The sequence below is a fragment of the Pelodiscus sinensis genome, chromosome 1, assembly GCF_052426305.1.
Source record: "Pelodiscus sinensis isolate ZL-2025 chromosome 1, ASM5242630v1, whole genome shotgun sequence".
NCBI classification, from domain to species: domain Eukaryota; kingdom Metazoa; phylum Chordata; order Testudines; family Trionychidae; genus Pelodiscus; species Pelodiscus sinensis.
The window spans coordinates 44,252,241-44,268,576 of record NC_143052.1 but is presented as its reverse complement, the minus strand read 5'-3'; the positions used below and the strand labels follow the sequence as shown (position 1 = coordinate 44,268,576).

Below are 16,336 nucleotides of genomic sequence, written 5' to 3'. Positions count from 1 at the left end.
CGAGTGGTCCGGCACTCCCGATAGTCCGGCACCAACTGGAACCCGGAAGTGCTCCGGTCAGCCGGCAGGGCCGTCCTTAGGATATATGGTGCCCTACGCGAAATTATTAAACTGGTGCCCCTATGCCTGACTTGCTCTTCCGCCCCCTACTACCTTTCCTTCCCAGAGACCACAGCAGACAATCTACTCCCTCAGACTGTGCTGCAGGCAGTGCATTCGGCTCTCTCTAGGACCCAGCCCTGCCATTACATGCTCCACTGCTTCCTCTCATAGGCATGCACAGCACATTTCATTAGGGTGTGCACCCAAAGATGGACACATGACCAAAAGTAAAAGGTGTCATGTGACCCCCCCTCCCAAGGACTTTTCCCACCATCCTCCTACCAATAGGGATTAGATTGGCCCCCATCAAACCCCCCTCATGCAACTATCCTACAATTGCATTAACCCAATGTGTTTGACATTAACTCAGGGGCAGAGAGGTTGGGGAAAGTGTTCCCTCAGTTTCCTCCCATGAGCAGAATGAATTTTGCGTTGTGCACCAGTACTGAGTTCATGTGACTTTTTTGGATGTGCCACTGTGGCACCCAAGTTATTAATAAATATCTTATAAACCTCTACCTTTTCCCTTCGCTGCCATGTCTCCTCCCCTTGCTCCATCAGCTCCCCCGGAGCCTGCTGCCCCCAACCCTTCACCCTCCTCTGCTGTCATTGACTGCCGCTCTTCTCACTGCCTTCAGCCCTCCTGAGACCTGCCCCCCTCCACCAGCCCTTCTCTCCCCCGTGCCCACTCCAGTAGTCCCACTCTGATCATGTGAGCTACCCCTCTTCATCCCCTCTCCTAACACCTCCCTCTACACACCAGCCCTGCCTCTCTCTTCTGGTGCTGGTCCCTCCCCTGCAGGTGTCTGCCCTTCTGCTTCACCCCCAGAATTCCCTGGCACCTGCACCCTCCTGTGGTGCCTCCCCCTTCCCTCACTGCTCCTGCCCCCTTTGCCCTCTTTTTCCCTGATGCCCACCCCCTCACCACTCTGCCCCCGTTCCCCTCATGCTCCTCTGTGCCATCATGCATGACTTTCTCCATCCCCACCCCTTCTTTCAAGCCTTCTCCCCATGCCGCGCCATTCCCCACCGACCCCCACCCCCAGACCCGTCACAGCCCCCCTGCTGGAGTACCTCCTGATACTCCGGCATATCCAATAATCCGGCACCCTCTAGGTCCCAAAGGTGCCGGATTATTGGAAGTCTGCTGTACAACCAGGAATCACAGAGTCTCATTCCGTGGGGTGTGCATGTGCATACCCAGACTGCGTGCACAACTGCTATTGTACTAACACAAGGAAGGTGAAGAGCAGACCAGAGCCAAAGAGGATCAGTTGATCTTCAACCTGACATCTATAGCCAGAAAATGACTCAACCGTCTTGGGTGTGGATCATGTTGGATCTGGATTAAAAGTCAGGTCTAACTCTACAAGTTACCCTAAAAGGAACAAGATATTCAGTTAAATAACTGTAATATTCAGTCTGTAATAAGGATGTTAAATTGCGTTTAATCAGCTATTCAAGAAGTCGATGGAATTTACACTGACTACTTGATTAGTCGATAAGGGGGGAAACTGCAGAGCCACAGCAAGGTTAGCTTCCCGGGGCCGGGAGCTAACCCCCTGCAGCTCTGCCTTTTAAATATAATAAGAGCCGCATGGCTCTTACTATATTTAAAAGGCAGAGCTGCCACAGGGGACTGGGCACGAGCTGGAACTCAGTTGTCCCAGCTCACAACCGGTCCCTCGCCCACCTCTGCATACCCCTGCCTCCTCCACTGAGATGATGCTGGGGGGGGAAAACCAGCTTTTTAAGCTGGTTCCCCGCCCAGCACTGGGTCCTGCTCCCTTCCTTACTGCCTGTTAGAAGCAGCATGGTGGGAGTAGAAGTGACTATTTGGGTAGTGACTCGACTAGTTGCTTACATCTCTAGTCTGTAACCAATATCCCCTTTTTTGGTTTTACTGGAGGAAAGGTGTTAAGTCCTTTCATGAATTTTTTGGTAGTCAGGTGAGAGAAAAGACTTTGTCCATCCACCATGTCATTCTCACTAGATATGGCTGCAAATGTACCTCAATAGATGTGTTAGACAAGTTGTATGTTTTAAGTGTGAGGAGATACTCTAAGACCATTTGTAAGCAGAGTTGGTTGTGGCTGAAGTGCTCTATAGGTAGCCCACTGGGGAAAAAAGCCACCATTTGTACCAATAGGTTTTCCTTGTGCTCTGTTTGTGGCAATTAAGGATTATGTTTTGTACTTCTTCCATTCAGATGAAGGGTTGCACTGTAAACCGTGAAGGACCCATGCAGTCAGAAGAAACTTGTGAGCCTCAGGATGAAGAACCTGGCCCTGGTACATTATGTTCAGCCATGGAGGAAGAGGAATCGGAGGAGCAACTGACCTCTGCAACAGGTAAGGGAACCATGTCTGTCTGGGCCATGCAGGTGCTATCATGATCAACTTTGCCTGGTCATGCTTTATCTAGTGAATGACCTTCCCTATGAGGGGAGGGAGTGGAAAGGTGTACAATAAGCTCTGAGGCCAGCTGCTGATCATGGCATTACCCATGGAGTTCCTGCCCCAGGCCTACCCTGGAATAGTATTTGGGGCATTTGGAGTTGAGTGATTGCTGCAAATAAGTCTATTTCCTCAAAGCCCCACCTGCGGAAGACAGAATTCAGGGCTTGAGGGTGTATCTCCCATTCATGCTTCTGGTGAAAACAATGACTCCGCTGGTCCGCCATGGCATTTTGTTCGCCTGGGAGATATACCACGGATGTGTTTATTTGATGGAGTTTGCACCATGTCCACAGGGCAACCGCTTTGTTGCCCAGGTGACGTGATCTGGCCCCACCCTATAAGTGAATGCAGAACATGCAGATGATGTTGTCTGTATGTAACCTGACTGTCTTGGCCTGAATTAGAGGAAGAAAGTGTTTGCACACCCTTTTTACAGATTGTAACTCGAGTACTTTGATGTGCATGCTCGACTCCCAGGGAGACCATCTCCCCTGGATAGTTTGATCCTGCATATGGCCTCCCCAACCATCCAGTGAGGCATCGGTCATGATGTGGATTGACAAAACTGGCCAATGGAAAGAAACCCTGAAGCAGAGGTTGTTGTGTTGATGCCACCAGTAGAGGGACTCTTCGAGCCTGTTTGTAGGGCTGAGGATTTTGCACAATGAATGCCTGTGTGGGTGGAAGCAAGTATGCAACCAGATCTGAAGAGTTCTCATGTGTAACCTTGCATGAGGAACTACATAACTGGTTGCTGATACATGACCTAGTAACTGCAGGCACTGCCTAGCTGATACTGACATGGCGAGTACGTGGAATCTTGGAAGAGATAGCCGCACTTGTGCTTGTATACAATCAAGTGTGCCCCTATGAACTCAAGTCCTTGCGATGGGGTCAGGTTGGACTTCTGTGTGTTTATTTGTAGCCTCAGCTCTGTAAAAAGTCTGATTGTGAACTCTGTGGATTGTCTGGCCTTCCACTGTAGCTACTATCAGGCAATCGTCCAGGTAAGGGAAGATTACTATCCCTGATTTTCTTAGGTGTACTACTGCTACGTCCAGAATTTTGAAGTTGGCCCAGGGAGCTGTTGAAAGGCTTAACGGTAGCACTCAGTACTGATAATGTTGATTGGTTAGTGTGAATCTGAGGAAATTCTTGTGAGATGGTTTTATTGCAATATGAAAATATGCATCCTGAAGGTTGAGGGATGACATCCAGTATCCTTTTTCTAATGCAGGAATTATTGTTTGCCAGTGTTACCATAGTAAATCATTGCTTTCTTAAGTACTTGTTCAGCCTGTGTAAGTCCAATGTGGACCTCCACCTTCCTGACTTTTGTAGTGTGAAGAAGTATCTGGAGTAGAACCCTTTTCCCCAGTGATGTTCTGGAACAATTTCTAGTGCTCCCATTTGAGGCAGTTTATTTCTTGCTGTAACAGGGGCTCATGAGAAGGGTTCCTCAACAGGGACAGGGAAGGGGGTTGGTGGCAAATTTCATGAATGGGATAGCTAAGCCTTTGTCCAGGATCTCTAGGGCCACTTGTCCATTGTTACTGCGGCCCAGGCATCGTAAAAAGGTTGTAGGCTGAATATAACTGCTGGCATGAAGAAACAACTTCGAACCCCCGAGCAGAGGTTCAAAATGTCTGCCTGCCATTGGCAGACTGGGGTGTAATTTGCTGATCCTGTGGCTGTCTCTGGCAGCACCTCAGGTCATAGGGTCTCTGGGGTGGATAAGATGCCGCTCTACAACAGGGTGTATACATTCAATGACTTTTTTCTTCTGGGGGGATGTATATACCAAGAATTTTGAGGACTGCCCTCAAGTCATGGAGTGAAGTGTCAGTATTAGCAGAGAATAGTTTCTGGCCCTCAAATGGTAGGTCTTCAATGGTGTTTTGTACTTCTCCAGGAAAGCCTGACAAATGGAGCCAAGAGACTCTGTGCATGACTACTGATGTGGCAAGAGACCACAAAGCTGTGTCAGCCATGTCAAGTGAAGCCTGGAGGGCAGATTTTGCTATCAAGATATCCTTGTTGATACTAGATTTGTAGGCTGCCTTGTCCTCTTCTTGTAGTTTATCAATAAAAAAAGTCTCATCTTCTCAAAATGGTTAAACATATATTTTGCAAGGAGAGCAGAATAATTAGAAAATCTAATTAATAGGGATGAAGAGAAGTATGATTTCCTGATGAGGAGGTCTAGCCTTTTCCAATTTTTGTTGTACGGGGTTGACTTGACTTGAACTGTGTTTGTTTCCCCCTGTTATTTGCTGATTCAACCACCAGAGAGTTTGGGGTGGGATATGAAAAAAGAAACTCGTCTCCTTTCACTAGCACATAATATTTTCTACCCACCCTCTTGGATGTGGGTAGAATAGAAGCAGGAGTTTGCCACAGAATCTTGGCAGGATCAAAGATTGCTTCATTAACCAGCAATGCTGTCTTGCCTGAAGGAGCATCCTGTAATATGTCTGTCAGCTTATGTTGCACATCTGGGACCTCAACCAAAGAAATGTCAAGGGACTCTGTGACTCTCTTGTATAGGTCCTGGAATGATCTGAAATGATCACCCACAGTGGGCATAATAGATTCATGCAGGGAGGATGAAGAGATGAAGGCAGAATCTTGTCCTCCTGGGTCTTGCCCTGGTGCTCAATGTCCTCCTGCGTTATCTCAGATACAGGTGGCAGAAGGAGGTTAGGAGCCACTTGTGGCTGCAGCATCACTGGAAATTGTACCTAGATCTTGACTGTCCCCCATGGATCCCATCCTTACCATGGCTGTGGGAGTGGGGTGAGGGGGAAGGAGGGGAATCCAAGAGAAAGGCTGCCACATCTGTGTCTGGACAATGTGTTGCTGAGCCTGTGCTGTTGGTTTAGGTGAGGAATGGTGTGGAGAGAAAAGGGCATCTTGCTCATCCTCACTGTTGCTAGAGAAGCAAGGTACCAAGCTTGCAGGAATGGCTAATCTGAGGGGCCACACTGATGATAGTGCTGTGTTAGTATCGAAGAGCGGTGTGCCCGGTACTGATATTACCGATAAATCTTGCTGAGACGTCAACTGTCTGGGTGGCAGGAAGACCAGCATGGATGGTGCAGAGGGCTGCGTGTGCTGTGGTACTCGGTCTTCGCTCGTCTTAAATGTTGCTGGTGCTGGGGGGCTCTTGGTATGGAGAGGTAGTACCAACTTCATAGGAGTTAACTATGGATTTGAAGAGGCTAGGGGTAGCTTATTTCCAGATAGTGCTAACTCCATTTCTGCCCTTGGATTAGCCTCCTTTGCTTTGCATATTTTAGTGCCCAAGGATTGTGCCAAGTTCCTTACAGAGCCTCATAAAAGTGGCCTTCCTCATACAGAACTTCTGGAACCACTGGGTGTCATCTCAGGTCTAAATGACAACAAAGTCAGACTGTGCTTGTAGTCCTGCACCAGATGTGTTGATCTTCACAAAGGGGAATCTGAAGCAATAACAGCATGCATTAGATGCCTCTATTCTATCTCATTGATCCAGACAGCATGACCTCATGCTGCTGCCTTCTGAGGATCACCAGCCGCTGCTGAAATGACATCAACCATGCTCCACAGCTTCAATCCACATCCTGGTCCAACAGAGAAGCAGAACTCACAGAATGAACGGAAGTGAGAGGTATGCAGAGCTGGAAGTCCCTCAGTTCTAAGTGCTGGAGAGGCAAGAAAACTTGTGCACACATGCTCAAGAAAGATATTTCCTTCCACAACAAGACAAAAAACAATTCCTAGAATAAATCTAGTAAGCAAGGTGCTAAGAACTCTGGAATTTATCATCAGAAACCCTAACTTTTAACCTTGAATTATCTGCAGTACCAGTGTGGATGAGTCTACAAGAGTATGAGTTAGGTGCTGCTCTAAAGAGCAGGTTTTCACAAGCAGACATGGCTAATCCAGGTACCAGGAACCTCGAGGCAGAGAGGATTTTATGTATTTATTTTACTACAGTTGGACCTTCCTGGTCTAGCACTCTTGGGCCTGAACAGTCACGAATCAGGGAATTTGATGGAGCAGGGGAGGTCAATGCTCCCCTGCTGGCTGTCAGCCCCGCTCTTGGGCTCCCCTCCAGATTGTGGGGCTCCCTGTCCTCCTCTGGCCCCACTCCCACCGGGGCTTCCTGGAACCAGTGCTCTCTGGCCACCACCAACCCATCCGCCACCAGCTCAGCCAAGGCTCCCTAACTGCCATGGGACTCTTGGTTGGCTCCCACTCCTGGCCTCCAGGGCTCCTTAATCTATCAATATCTGTGGTCCAATATTGCTGAACCAGAGAGTCCTGGATTTGAGAGGTTTGACCTACACTATGAGAAATGTATTTAGAAATTAAAGTGTAGGTGCCATTACCATCTATTTGACAGACTGACACCACATGCAAAAAAATCATATCACCACCATGATTTGTTAATATATTCTAACATATATAGAGCAACTAATTGCAGTCAAGGTTTGTTCAATCATTCCAGAGTAGCTAAGAACACATAAATGCATTAATTAAAAACAGAAAGCAGGTCCTTGCCAAACCATGATCCCTGTGGGTGAACAGGGGTGACTGAAACATGTATACACTGGGTTGGGAGCTGAAAGCCCTGCACGAGACCAGAAACAGCTGGGATGGAGTAGTTCCTGTATGTGGCATGTGAGCCACGCCAGCCTGCCTCCCCCATTTAATCAGTTAACCGGTTAAACTTAATGTTTAACTGGTTAACTAATTAATTTTACATCCCTACCGTAGGCATGCGCACGGGGTGTGCCCAGGCACACCCTAATGTCTCGGGCCGGCTAGCCCAAGCCATTTTTGTGTCCTGGGCCCCACCTGGCCCAGCAGCACGGCGCAGCAGCCCTAAGGTGCCCGGGAATGCCCCCACCCAGCACGGCACAGTGCCCCTGAGGCGCCCCAGGCTAGGGCCCGGCCGGCCTGTAGCTTGGGCCGGCTCTGACTCCAGCCCCGCAAATAGGAAGGCAGAAGCCAAAGGTAAGGTAAGAGAGGGGATGGGAGGGGAAGGGGGAAAAAAAGAGGAAGGGGTGGGAGAGGAAGGGGCTTGTGCTGAGGGGAGGGGGCAGGTCAGGAGAAGAAAGGGGAAGGCACCAAGGGACAGGGGTGCAAGAAAGACAAATGCCAGAGGGGCCAAGTGCAGACAATGAGGAAAAGGGCAGGAGGGGAGGAGTCAGTGAGAGGGGGGGACAAGGTGATGCTGGGAAAGGAGAGGGTAAGGGCACTGGGGACTATAGGGGGAAGGGAGAGGTGCTGGGAGAAGACTTGAAAGAAGGGGTGGGCATGAGGAAGACAGGGATGGAGCAAAGCATGTGTGAGGGCACGGGCATGAGGAAAATGGGGGCAGAGGGTGGTGAGGAGGTGGGCACCAGGGAAAAAGGGGGCAGGGGCAGTGAGGGAAGGGGGAAGCACCAGGAGGGTTAATGCAATTGCAGGATAGTTGCATGAGGGGGATTTGGTGGGGGCCAAATTAATCCCTGTTGGTAGGAGGATGGTGGGAAAAGTCCTGGGGGGGGGGGGGGGTCACATGACACCTTTTACTTCTGGTTTATGTGCCCATCTTGCCCCAGAGTGTTACCTCCAGAGGTGTGGCCAATGGGAGTCAGGGGCATGGCTAATGGGGGTCAAAGCACATTTTTAAAAAATTCTTTGGGTGCACACCCTAATGAAATGTGCTGCGCACGCCTATGATCCCTACTGGCTTGGAGCGGCAAGTGCAACAGGGCTGTGCTGAAGAGTTATGTTCTGCTTATGGACTGATGGTCAAATTTAATTCCCATCAATGTGTCAAACCTAATCAAATGAGCTATTAGATGAATTAATTTCACATCAAATAAAGTTTCAGTGCTGAACACTCCCTACAAGTACATACGCTCTGACTTCCTTAATATTTAGCTTAACATGTGGTTCTTATACACAGTAGAACCTCAGAGTTTAACTACTCAGGAATGAAGGTTGTTCATAACTCAAAAATGTTCATAACTCTGAATAAAACAGCTTATGGTTGTTCTTTCAAAAGTTTACAACTGAACATTAGCTTAATAGAGTTCTGAAATTTTATTATGAGGATGAAAAAATGCTGCTTTTAAATGAAACAAGCACAGAAACAGTTTATTTAGTTTGTCATTTTTTTTAATTTCCATTTTTATTAGCTTATGTTTAATCCAATATTGTATTTGTTTAGGTTTTTTGGGGGGTGGGAGTGTCTCTGCTGCTGTATGACTGAATACTTCCAGTTCCAATGGAGATGTGTGGTTGACCAATCAGTTCGTAATTATGGGATCGGTAACTCTGGTTCTACTATAGCACTTCTCCTACTCATATCTCAAAGATCTTTACCAGTGCTTCTCAACCAGTGATATGAGTACCCTTAGCGGTATTTGAGAGACGTCTGGGGGGGGTATGTCAACACAACTGAAATTTGAAGAAAACTGAATTTTTGTTTTATGTTTTACGGCACTTTATTATTTTTGTACTTTTTACACCCCAAAATTTAATTGCCTGCCCGGCTACAGTTAAGTTGTTTAAACAAATATGTTGCAATGTAGAAAAAAAATTGTGTGTCTAAAAACTGTAGGTACTGGGGGTACTAACAATTTTTTAAAGGGGTCCTTTATAAAAAGAGTTGAGAAACACTGATATTTACAACAACAACAAAAACAAAACAATTACAGGACTGAGCTCTAAATATAAACCCTGCCACACTATTTGTAATGAGAAAAATAAATCCCAGTATGCACATGTAAATCTTTAAAATTAAATCTGACTGAAAAAGTGACACAGACCTGCAGCTCTTATTCACAGAAATCATCCTTTTGAGCCTAATGGGATTATATGTGTAAGGTTTAAATTATCAGAATCTAAATTAATGAGTTCCTCTGAATTAAAATACAACATTCTCTAAATCAACATTTCCCTCTCACCTCCATCTAGCTCTGCCAGTGACTTGTGTCTTAACTGTGACTGATTCAAAGGATCATTCTAGACAGTGAACTGCTTGTGTGTGTGATTATACAATACAAACTCCTCATGATCACTTAAAACGCAGTAAAATCCTCAATGTATTATGCTTTATTATATAAAAAATATAAACCAGAAAATAAGTATCGGTTAGAATGACTGCCACACTCAAATTTCAGAAAATAATTTACAATTACCTATCATTAAACTCCCAAACTTTTTCTGTATTATCCTTCTCATGTTAAAATATATCATTCCAGTATGACAAGCCCCAACTGTGCTGGATGTGGAGATGCTCTGTAATCATCTATGAATACTATGTAATTACCTGGCTATTGGGGCCTTTAGTATATGACTATACCAATAACTCAACAGAGCTGTTGGAAAATGAGCAGGAAGTGAAATAATGTCTTTGAGATAAACCACCCAACCCTTTCTTCCATAGACACTACAAAGTTAATTAGAAAAATGCCCAAGCTATTAACAGTGAACAATCTACCTTCAGGCTCTGTTACAAAACTTGTTTTTATCATATGAAACCAATGCTGGGAGCTAGCCGATAAACTGGACTATAATCAGTTAAAATGACTTTGTCCAGAGGCCAGTAGTATTGCTGGGGAGCCGTTCAAGCTGGCACCTAGTGTTTGCTGAGGTGACTAAAGAAACTAGGACAGCCTGGCCCACCATTGCAGAATGGTAAAGTTTTAAGATGGAGTGTCCATATCTTTTTCTGTAAGCAGGGGTGATGCATGGGGGAGAGAAGGCACGTGACCCTCTCCCCACATAGGTGGGAGGGACAATGGGTCAGAGTTCCTGGGCAGCCCAACAGCAGGTGGGGGACCTGCCCCCGCCCTCCCTGATTTCACCAGAAGTGGCAATGGGGCAGCAGACCAACATAGCTAGGAGCCGGGAGAAAAGAGTGAGCTAGGACCACGTCGCTCTGCTTACCCCCACTGTTGTCAGTGAGCATGGGGAGGGCTGATCACAGCTGCCAGCACAGCCCACTAGTCCTGAGTCACTCAGAGGAGGGTGCTTGTGGGAAGAAGCGGGGTGGGGAAAGGCAGGGAAGGGATGGTACTGGTGTAGATGATGCATTGTCCCATCTCCCCTTCCCTGGGCTAGAAGTGGCATGGGGAGGAGTCACCTGGGGGGGGGAATCACATGACTGGTGCCCCCCATGTGTCTGTCCTTCCTCATCAGTTACACCTGTTTGTAAGTGCTTTATTCCTGTACTCATGTTTATTGGAAAAAACATGATGGAACGACAGGGCAGTACCTTACCTGGTCTACAATATGGAATAAATACGGAATTCTGGAGGTCAAGATACAAGATCTAACACTTGAAGAGGTACACTCAGAGGCTAGAGATGCAGCTAGCTGTCCAACTATGACCCCATTCATTAAGTTCAGCATAAAGACAAAATTCTCAAGAAATTACATATAATGCTCAAGAAATTACAATAACATGGAGCTGAAAGATATACTTGACTGAAGCCTCCACTTGAGCCTCTGATTTTTAGGTATCACACACAGATATGCTTTTAACTAGTGAGAAATGCCAGCTCATGTCCATTGTATGTAATCTGTGTACCAACAAGTACATGTGTATTTATAGCAGGGGTAGGCAACTTTTTTGGGGTAAGGAGTCACTGACCCACCAAAAAAAAAAAAAAAATTCAGTCAGGAGCCATATGCAAGCGAAAAGAAAAAAAAAAATAAAAAAACCTTCTGATCCCCAAATGAAGAGAAAAAGAACAGCTCACTGATGTGAGTATTTCTTTCTTTTCTGCTTGTCATTTGGGGGCCACATCACCCACACAACTCATGGCACCAGGATTTTCCTTGCATTCCAGCCCCAAGAGCAGGAAAGGGCACTGAAGTTCATTCCTTCCCCAACATCCAGATTAACTCTTCTGGTGGCCTGGGGCTAATACATTCTGAGAGAGCTTCCTATACTCTGAAGCAGGAGGTAGGGTGCAGGTAGGGTTGCCAGGTGTCCGGTATTGACCCGAAGAGTCTGGTATTTTCGCCTCCTGTCTGGTAAAAAAAATTCAGAAAATACCGGACACCTAAAATGTCCGGTATTTTCTGATATTTTTTTCCCTTTCCAGGAGGCAAAAATACCAGACACCTGGCAACCCTACAATACACTCAGCAACCGTGCCCAGCCCCCTGCCCGACCACTGCCCCCCCCCCCCCCGAATGTCCCTCACCCCCGCTTACCTGGTTCCGTAGGGGCTTATATTGTCGCTGGATCAGAAAAACAAAATGGCCACCAAAAAAAAAAAGCCTCTTCTTAAAGGGGCCATGCTGATTTTTTAATGTTTTAATTTTGTTTGTTTGTTTGCTTAACTCCTGTTGGAGTCCTCTTTTTTCTTCCCCCTCAACAACCCTGGTCTCTCCCCCCCCCCCCCTTTTTTTTTTTCCTCTCAACAGAATTTTTTTCCTGGTGTTTTTTTGGGGGAGTGGGATAGGGGTGTTTGGTATTTTGGGTTAAACCATCTGGCAACCGTAGGTGCAGGAGCGGGCTGGGGGTAGGCTGCAAGGTGTGGGGGGATATTAGGTACAAGGGCAGGGGGAATGGGGTATTTACCTGGTGCAGCTCCTATATGGCGAGGGCAGTCACTTGCAAGCACCACCCACACCTCCAACCTCCCTCTATTCTTGGCCAATGGGAACAATGGGGGGAAGTGCCTGCAGGTGACTTCAAGAACTGAGCTTCCCTGCATTAGCTGCCATTTCAGGCAGGCACAGAATGAGCTCAAACTAGCTACGGGAATAAAGGGAAACAAGAAGACTTTTTATAAATACATTAGAAGTAAGAGGAAGACTAAGGAGAGGGTAGGCTCACTGGTCAGTGAGGAGGGAGAAACAGTAACAGGAAACTTGGAAATGGCAGAGATGCTCAATGAAAGGAAGGGGCCAGATGGAAACCAAAAAGCTTTTATTGTCAAAAACTTTGATCCAACTATGAGCTTTGTTTTCTTGCACGTTGGGGGAACAGTGGGTGCTGGTAAATAAAAATTTCCAGTTAACTAAGAGGATGGGAGTTCGGGTGTGGGAGGAGGCTCAGGACTGAGGATTGGGTTGCAAAAAGGTTTGGGGGTGCTGGATTCAGACAGCAATCTCCTGCAGTGGCTCCCTGGAAATGGTGACAAGTCCTGCTGCTCCTAAGTAGAGACATGGCTAGGCTGCTGTGTGTGTTGCCTTTGCCCATATTCACTGCCCCTGCAGCTCCCATTGGCTGCAGTTCCTGGGCAATAGTTCCACCAAGAAATAGTAGAGATTAGGGATGTGAAGGTTTAACCAGATGAACTGGAGCAGTACCAGCCCTGTGAACGGCCTGCCATGAACAGGAGCTGCTCCAGCACAGCTCCTGCCTCTGGCAGGCCTGGCAGGCCTTGGCTGTTCTGGCTGGGACTCTGGAGCAGCCCCTGCCTGTGGGTCACCGGGGCCCACCACGGGGAGGGGCTGCTCTGACATCCCATGAAGCAGACTCTGTCCATAGTGGGCCCAGGCACCCTACAGGTAGGGGCTGTTCTGATTGTGATTCTGAAGCAATCCCTGCCAGTGGGGCACCCTGGCCTGCGCAGGCAAGGGCTGCTCTGGTATCCTGGCTGGTGCAACCCCTGCCTGCAGGGGGGCAGGGAAGGGGCAGTTGCATGCAGGAGCAACTCTGGCTGGGTTGGAGCAGCCTCAGCCTATGGCAGAGGGTATGGGGCATTCCTGTAATCCTTGATTTCCCCCCCCCCCCACACACACAGTTCAATTGATTAACCAATTAAATGGGATTTTACATCCTCAGTAAAGAGATGTTGCTGCTTCTGGGAAGTAGGGATGTAAAATCTCATTTAGCCGATTAACGGGGGCACCCAGGCTCTGGACACTGGAGCAGCTCCTTCCTGCAGGCGCCCAGTTCCATCACGGATAGAGGCTGCTCTCGGTCCCAAGATAGACAGGACTTTACGCTATCTAGTAGCAGATAGGTATTATAGTGACAGATGCCAAAACAAGATTATCTATATTTACCTTTCTACTTCACAATCACAGATGTAGAAAAACTGAAGAACAAAGAGTTTAGGTCATTTAGACCCAGCTCCTGCAACGAGATCTGTAAGGATATACCAACTGTGAATTGGTTCCTTAGAGCATACCCCTACCAATGCAAGTTTGGTCCCTCCAGTAATGTCTTCAGTGTTTGTTGAATGTCAGGTTAACCATATATAACTATTCCACTGATGATTTCCATGATCAGTTACAGAATGTTTAATACAATGCTACTTTTTCTTCTTTACCTTAGTATTTCCTCCTTTCCAAGAGCACAAGGGTGTGTCTATATTAGAAAGCAGTTAACAGTGCTGTGCCCTTAGTGTGAACACAATTATATTAATATAATGGCACTTTATGTTGGTTTTTGCTATTCCCATACAAGAAAAGAAATAACTATAGTAGTATGATATATTTGTATAACTGCTTCCACAATAGGACTTTTATCAAAGTGACACTGGTTAAAAAAAAGTTAACCCACTAATAGACATAGTTATACTGGTAAAATTAAGTCTTTAAGGGTAACTAAAGCTTTTCACTGTTAGATAATTGAGCGCATCAGACTACAAAGTTATATATGAAGAAAGTTGAGCTGAGAAGAAAAATAATTATGCTTACTTATGTATCTAGGATAAAACGTTAGAAATCCATTTCTATAAATGACAGCACCAAGATGTGAAGAGATAAGCAAAGATACACAATTCGAAACTGAAACTGAAGGGCTAATTATACTTTTAAGTAGTTTTGTACAAACAACAGCTGCCAGCAAGTAACAGTGAAAATCAGAAAAGCTCATTTCAGTTTACCGCTATAAATACTTAAGTCCTAAATCAATGTAAGCATACCCAGTCAAAAGTTACCAGGCATTTGCACACTGTAGATCTTTATCTCCTCTGTAAAGAATTCATCCACAGCTCTAGTTTGAGAGGCATCCAGCTCTTCACACCTGAACTACTTTCTACAATACTTCACCTCTAATGCAGTGGCTTAGAGCCAGCACTGAAACGCTCATTTCCATCCTGTCCCGACTTTTGGTTCTATGCAAGCTTAAAGTTTACAGTCACGTTTAGCCTCTTGGAGTCTCCCCCCTCCCCACGATGCGGGTGGGGAGATACAGACCTGGTGCAGAATAGCCCAATTTTTTCCCTTTCAGGTACGTGTATTTTTCTGGCAGCTGCCCCAAGGAGGAAACGAGGGAAGCCGCACAAAGCACACACAACCCCAGGAGAGGGTCAAAACAGGAATGGTCCGGGGCTGGCGGCTGGAGACTCTAGAAGGGCGGTTTGTGCTGCTGGCCGGAGAGGCAGCCAAGGGGGCAGGAGAAGAGCCGCTGGCTCGGCCACGAAACGCGCGCGAGGAGAGCTCTGCGGGCGGCAGGGGAAGGGAGGCGGCGGTGCAGGGAAGCTCGGGGCTCCCGGCGGGAGGAGCGGAGACCTCAGAGCGCCGGGGTGAGCGAAGGGCGGGGCGCGGGGCACAGCCTGGCCAGGCGCTCCGGGGCCGGGACACGCCGCTGCGCAGCGTCCCTGAGCCGGGTGTGCGACGCGGCGGCGGGGGCCCAGCCCGGAAGGCCCGAGCTGGAGAGAGCCGGGAGCCCCTTACCTGCGCCTCCGCTCCGGCTGCCCGCCCGGCCCCTGCGGACGCGGCTTGACGAGAGCTCAGAGGGCGGCGGTGGAGCAGGAAGCCCAGCGGTTCTGCCGCTGCAGCCGCACGGGCGGGAGGTGCTCGTCCGCCCCCTAGCGCTGGCGGACCCGGGCCGGAGTCTGTGCTAGCGCCGGCCGCCTCCGCTCCACGGCCTGCTCGGGACCCTCCCCCCGCAGCTCCTGCCCGATCCCCTCCATTGCCCGCCCCGCCCCTCGCCCACCTAGGGTTGCCAGATGGTTTCAATGAAAATACCGGACACACGTGATAAAAATGTGTAGACCAAGAAAAAAAAAAAAAAAAAAAACCAACCCCCACGATATGGGGAGTTTATTGCTGACAATCCACATTACATGGTATATTTTACATTAGTGCGCAGCTTTTATCCATTTTTTATTTTTCAAAAACTTCATTTTCTGCATTGCTCATTATGGATATCAAGATCCTAAACAAAATTAGAAAATTCTGAATGTAAGGCGGCCAGCCTTTTTTGATAAAGCTGCTCATTATTCCTTACCTTAAAAGAGACACAAGGCAGATGAAAGCTAGACAAACGGCAACACTGTCACGAATCGTATGTTTATAAAAGGAAAATATTCAGCACTACTACGTAGTTGCATACTGCCTGGCTGGTAGACATGCTCACACTGCGTGAGTGTGTCTACCAGCCAGGCAGTACGCAACTATGGGCTGATACCCATATCCAAGCGGTGAATCAGCATAGTAGCCCATAGCGCAGTCCTAGAGTGTGAGCGAGAATACTCGCGCACAAGCCATATCATAACATGATAATAATAATACTTAATTAGATCTCCTCCATTGCCCACTCCGTCCCCACTGCCCCTTCTCTACACACCACCCCTCGCCCCCCATCACCAGCACCCCCTCTCTTGCACCCCCATCACCAACACTGCCCCTAACAGTCCTTCCTCTGCACATCGACCCCACTCCCTCCTCACACCCCCTAGCCCACACACTGACACCCCTTCCATTGCACACTCCTTCACTGAAGCCCTTCCCAGCACATCATCACCCCCTCCATGAACAACCCCTCCCCCACATGTCAACACTTCCTCCCCATAACCTGTTTCCCACACACCAACATCCCA

At 47.7% G+C, this 16,336-nt stretch overlaps 1 protein-coding gene across 2 annotated transcripts in view; it reads right to left on the bottom strand.

Moving 5' to 3' along the window:
- Nucleotides 1–15,378, bottom strand: part of FAM3C (FAM3 metabolism regulating signaling molecule C) — a 40,648-nt gene extending 25,270 nt beyond the window's left edge. Inside the window, exon 1 of one of the 2 annotated variants that reach the window (XM_006122567.5) lies at nucleotides 15,189–15,378. The gene's annotated coding sequence lies outside the window, so the exon portion shown is untranslated. Of the gene's footprint in view, nucleotides 1–14,708; nucleotides 15,150–15,188 lie in introns of those variants that run through there. The other variant, XM_006122568.5, reaches the window with a different exon arrangement.
- Nucleotides 15,379–16,336: the final 958 nt, after the last annotated feature.